The following is a 5,976-nucleotide window of genomic DNA, read 5'->3' as shown; positions in this document are numbered from 1 at the left end:
TCCACCATTAAGCGTGCCCATTAAGCTTTTCTTGACAATTCCAATCTCATCATTTACAGTGTTTAGATTACTTGCCGCCTATTTTTCCTCTCCGTTTTTTTTTTCTTTCCAATGTTTATCTTAGGCTCAAAGGTTATATGTGCAGGTTTGTTTCATGGCTAAATTATGTGTCATAGGGGATTGGTGTACAGATAATTTTGTCACCCAGGTATCAGCATAATATCCAACAGGTGGTTTTTTAAAAAATTTTATTTCAATGGCTTTTGGGAGCAGGTGGCTTTTGGTTACATGGAAAAGCTCTTTAGTGGTGATTTCTAAGATTTTGGTGAACCCGTCACTTGAGCAGTGTACATTGTACCCAGCGTGTAGTCTTTTATCCCTCACTTCCCTCCCAAACTTCCTCTCAATTCCCCAAAATCCATCATATCATTCTTATGCCTTTGTGTCCTCATAGCTTAGGCCCCACTTATAAGGGAAAACCTACAATATTTGGTTTTGCATTAATGAGTTACTTCACATAGAATAATTGTCTTCAACCTCCATCCAGGTTGCTGTAAATGTCATTTTTTTTTTCTTTTTTGGTTGAGTAGTATTCCATTGTGTAGATATACCACATTTTCTTTATCCACTTGTTCACTGAGAGGCAATTAGGCTGGTTCCATATTTTTTCAATTGCAACTTGTGCTGTTAGAAACATGCGTGTGCTTATCTTTCTCATATAATAACTTGTTTTCCTCTGGGTATATATTCAGTAGTGGGATTGCTGGGTCAAATGGTGGTTCTACTTCTAGTTCTTTAAAGAATCTCTATACAGTTTTCCATTATGGTTGTACTAATTTACCTTCCCACCAGCAATGTAAAAGTGCTCCCTTTTTACCACATCCACACCAAAATCTGTGACCAGGATCTGAAAAACAAATGCAACAAAAACAAAAATAAATACATGGGACCTAATTAAACTAAAAGGATTGTGCACAGCAAAATAATAATCAACAGAATAAACAGACAACCTACAGAATGGGAGAAAATATTTGCTAAACTATGCATCCAACAAGGGACTAATATCCAGAATCTACTATGAACTCCAACAAATCAGCAAGAAAAAAAAAACAAATAATCCCATCAAAGGCCAAAGATATGGATAGACAATTCTCAGAAGAAGATATGCAAATGGCCAAAAAACATATGAAAAATACTCAACATCACTAATTATCAGGGAAATGCAAACTAAAACCACAATGAGATACCACCTTAACCCTACAAGAATAGCCATAATTAAAAAATAAAAAAGAATGCTTTATTATTATGTAATGCCCTTCCTTGTCCTTTTTGACCATTGTTTGTATTAAACTTGAATGCAAACTGGTTAAGCTCTTCACTTAAATGGCACAGAGAGGCTCACTAAAAAGTCCACCCAGTTCCATCAAGGATCTCAAATAGGTCTTAATCTCCTCCCTAGAATCCCATTGCTTTAGTGTGGCAATGTTTAGTGAGGGGTAGGGAGAAAAGAAAACTAATTTTGTTTTAATTACAATACTTCTGGTATCTACAATTTGGAGAAGAAAATGCACACAAATATATTAGTTTTTATTAATGCAAGTATAGTCAATTTCAACTCCTTTGTAGGTGCTGTTGTTTGTAAAAGTGATGCTCAAATTGTAGCTGATACAATTGGGTGCTTAAATTCATAGCAGAAAAAAAAGTTCAAGCCTTTGGAAGAAAAAAAGCTTGAGGCACATCAGCTCTGCCTGAGCATCCACTCACATCTGTCCTAAATCAGTAACTCCCTTAAACTCTCCCAGCTTTATTCAACCATCTCTTCTTTAAATAAATATTTATTGAGAATGTGTTATGAGACAAAACCTGTGGATAAGACAGTGAAAGAAATACAATCCCTAAGCTCAAATAGTCTCTGGGAGCAAAGAAGAGGTAAAGCTGACAAAAATGGGGAGAACACTCGTAGCTATTTTTTTCAGGCTGAGTTTCCTATGCCATGTTTTGCAGCATAGTGTAATAAATACCAGAGACTTGGGAAATATCTGATAAATACATTAATCAGTTTAAATTGATGTAAAATTCGACAAGACATATAATTAAAAACCCATCAAAAATCACATACAATACAAATAATACTTCCTCTTCAAATATAGCCAACATTATTTACATAACCATACACCAATATCTATTTATATTCAGCTGACATTCATTGGAAATTAACCATGAAGCAGGATTTTCACAATTAATGTAACATCATATAAGAAGAAGATGATGTCCAGTGGAGTAATGTCATATAGTTGAGATAAAGAAATTAAAGGTGAAAACTTACTTAATGTTATGGAGTAATATCATATAGTTGAGATAAAGAAATTAAAGGTGAAAACTTACTTAATGTTATGAAGTAATAAATGGTGGGATAAGACCTCACATTTAATCCTCTTGTTCAGTGCTACTACCTTCACACTACACAATGCTTTATACTAGACAACTGATAAAAAAAGAAGGAGATCTGGGAAAGGAAACCAAAGTTTAACCTTTTGACAAAAGACAAGGTGCAAGAAAGAAAGGAAAGGAAGGTGGCTCGTTTTCAAGAAAAATCAAGAGATAGAGCTAATCTGTGAAATTGTTATGTGTCCTTGTATATGCCACCCCCACCCCCCACCACACATACACACAAAAGCTTCTTGATACCACCTGGAGTACTTTTTGCCCCGTCCTGACATACATAATCTGTGTCAGAAATTTCCCTTATTCAGCCACTTGAAGTAGAGGCGGTACCATAGGGGGTTGCTATATGTTCACACAGAGCTGTAGTAATGAGCAACACTATACTTTTCTTTTAAAAATAATTTTAAAAAGAAAGTGTGGGTGCAAAATTAGGTTGCAGGACAAAAGCAATAAGGTGAAGTTATAAAATCCCAAGAGACACTTTATAATATGGGGATGAAGCTCTAGTCATACACATACAGTAGGAAACTGTCTATTTTTCTACCTACTAGTATTTTCAACTGTAATTGAAATACTCAAATTATTATAATTTGCATTCAAGTGTCATTACTACTTAAAAGAAGTAAGTGTTGGTAGTTTATTTTAAAGGCCGCTTATTAGCATGCTGACAGTTTGATTTGACTGGAGCCAGCACTTTTTAATGTTTTATAAGAATTACCTAATACTTGTTTGAATTTAAAAATGAGTAAACTCGGTACGCTAAGAAAATAATCATCTTAAATCATTCATTTAAATTTTTAAATAAATTTCATTGAATTAAAAATTAGCATATAATAATATTAAACATTAAAGATAATAACATGAATAAGACAGGTAAATACAACATCCTTTCATTATTACAGACCAATCATTTTCTGTACTTGCATAAATTCTATCTGTAATTTGCAGATGAGGAAAGTCACTGACTAAAGGACTCATTTCCCCATGTGGACCACACTACTTGGTAATATGGATAGAATTTGAATTTTCTTAGTATGAATAGATAGAACATTTTCGAATTCACAATGTTCTGATATAAACAACTCTTATAATAACAGTTTAAGGAAAGATCAAATGAGGTACTTATTGAGGGGATTACTTAAAAGACCACATCTCTGACTGGGCACTGTGGCTCATGCCTGTAATCCCAGCACTTTGAGATGCCAAGGTGGGTGGATCACCTGAAGTCAGGAGTTCGAGACCAGCCTGGCCAACATGGTCAAACCCCATCTCTACTAAAAATACCAAAAATTAGTCAGGCATAGTGGTGGGTACCTGTAATCACAGCTCAGGAGGCTGAGACAGGAGAATTGCTTGAACCCAGGAGGTTGCAGTGAGCCGTGATCGTGCCACTGCACTCCATCTGGGCAACAAGAGTGAAACTCAGTCTCAAAAAAGAAAAAGAAAATCTCTTATGACCATAGTGGCGACTAAGGGCCTCTTGAAACAGACCTTCTCGTGTAGATAATATTCATTATCCATAGAATACATAAAAAAACTCATCTCTACTAAAATGCAAATAATTAGCCAGCTATGGTGGCATGCACTTGTAACCCCAGCTACTCAGGAGGCTGAGGCAGGAGAATTGCTTGAACCCGGGAGGCGGAGGTTGCAGTGAGCTGAGATCGCGCCACTGCACTCCAGCCTGGGTGACAGCAAGATTCTCTCTCTCTCTCTCTCTCTCTCAATCAAATTTAAATTTGACGGTGGAAACTTTTTTTTATTAGTTTTTTGAAACGGAGTCTCACTCTGTCACCCAAGCTGGAGTGCAGTGGAGCGATCTCTGCTCACTGCAACCTCCGCCTCGCGGGTTCAAGCGATTCTCCTGCCTCAGCTTCCTGAGTAGCTGAAATTACAGGTGTATGACAGCAAGCCCAGCCAATTTTTGTATTTTTAGTAGAGACAGGGTTTCACCACGTTGACCAGGCTGGTCTCGATCTCCTGACCTCGGGTGATTCACCTGCCTCAGCTTCCCAAAGTGCTGGGATGACTATGGAAACTTTTGATGAGGTTACCTGAGATACTTACCTTCTGGACAGCTCAATTTGCTTCAAGTCTCAGTGACTCCTAAAGTACAAGATAGCAGATCCTGCTTCCCAGAATGAAAATTTGCAGTGAAGCAGAGTGAACCCAATCAAAACTCAATGACAGAATCCTGAAATAAAATGTTTTGAGTAAATAAAACTGACTAGTAACCTAGGCTCATTACAATGGCTTAAGGGTCCAGGGTGAAGATTAGTGCTGTCACCCAGCACAGCTGAGGCAGAGGAGTCCTCTGAATACAGCTGTCAGGCCAAGATGTTGTACTTTGAGGAAGAATATGAATGAGAACTGACAGAGAGAGAGAGTGAAAGATAAATGCAGACCCTGTGTTTGGTCTCACGGACCTGGCATCTTCAACGAGTAGAAGAGGTTTATGAGATGAGGCACTGTTAGTCTTCAATGCAGACTCTTTTGGACAGTGAGAAAAAAATGGAAATGTATCCAAATTGCTTTCCTCTCTGCCTGCCTCAGAAAGACAGGCACAAATAGAAGTGACCTTTTGACCAGGTACCTGGAATTCTTGGACAATTCAAGAGTAGAGCAGCTCGATATTGCAGTATTAGATTCTCTCTTCATAAGTTATAAAGGAGCTATGGCAGTTAATGCTATGCTGCTATATTTACTTCTTGAGTTTATGGAGCAGTTTATGAAAGTAAGCAAAAGAGTAATGAGTGGGAGGAGTTTTACCACATAAATTTTGAACCTTTTTAATTAGTTTTCAAAGGCGACAAAGAAGGCATAAAAAAGTCAAGTGGTTTATTTAGGGTCACAAGTGACAAATGGGTCAGTGCTCTTCCTACTTGCCTAAGCAATCTCAAAAATTATAAAAATAAAACAATTGTTTCCAGAGGGAAAAGATACGTGGGTAAAAGGTAAACTTGATAAGTGAAAAACTTTCTCTTAAGTTTTATTAATACAATTAAAATATTACCTTCACAAAATATATAGGATAATTTTCTTGAAATCTACTGCTCATTTCAATACCTAAATATGCATATGTCACTAACAGTAAGTAATTTCAATCTGAAAATTTAGACATATGATAGATGTATTCACTTGCTCAATAAATATTGACTAAAATGTTATGTATCAGGGATTATTGAATTATTTAATTGATCACTAGCTTTAAAAGGTATCTAATTTTTTGTCTTATAAAAGTATTCACTGTAGGATCTTAGAAAAAGACTCAATCAATGCCTTTAACATTGTATTTTTTACATAAAGATCCAATTTGTTCACAAAATTTAATGATTATGACTGTCTATTAGGTATAGCATTAACACTTACTTGTGTTTTAATTAAACCTATCCAAGAAGACAGGGGTCAGGTGCTGGCTCTTGTTCCAAAAGTTGTATTTCTCAAACCGTTCTAGTATTTTCCGCTCAAGATATTTCTATGCCTTGCCCATTATAAATATTAAAGTATTTTGAAACACATTTTACTTGAGTA

General features: G+C 36.2%; 1 long non-coding RNA gene across 1 annotated transcript; it reads right to left on the bottom strand.

Annotated features, from left to right (window-relative positions):
* Nucleotides 1-231: 231 nt before the first annotated feature.
* LOC134808304 (uncharacterized) lies at nt 232-4,639 on the bottom strand. The gene is made up of 2 exons (XR_010150987.1): nt 4,513-4,639; nt 232-907 (listed from the first exon to the last, which is right to left on the bottom strand). It is a non-coding gene; the product is annotated as an uncharacterized LOC134808304 (long non-coding RNA).
* Between the last annotated feature and the right edge of the window lie 1,337 nt (nt 4,640-5,976).

The sequence above is a fragment of the Pan troglodytes genome, chromosome 15 (assembly GCF_028858775.2).
Source record: "Pan troglodytes isolate AG18354 chromosome 15, NHGRI_mPanTro3-v2.0_pri, whole genome shotgun sequence".
NCBI classification, from domain to species: domain Eukaryota; kingdom Metazoa; phylum Chordata; class Mammalia; order Primates; family Hominidae; genus Pan; species Pan troglodytes.
The sequence above is the reverse complement of the archived record's forward strand: the minus strand, read 5'-3'. Positions and strand labels throughout refer to the sequence as shown.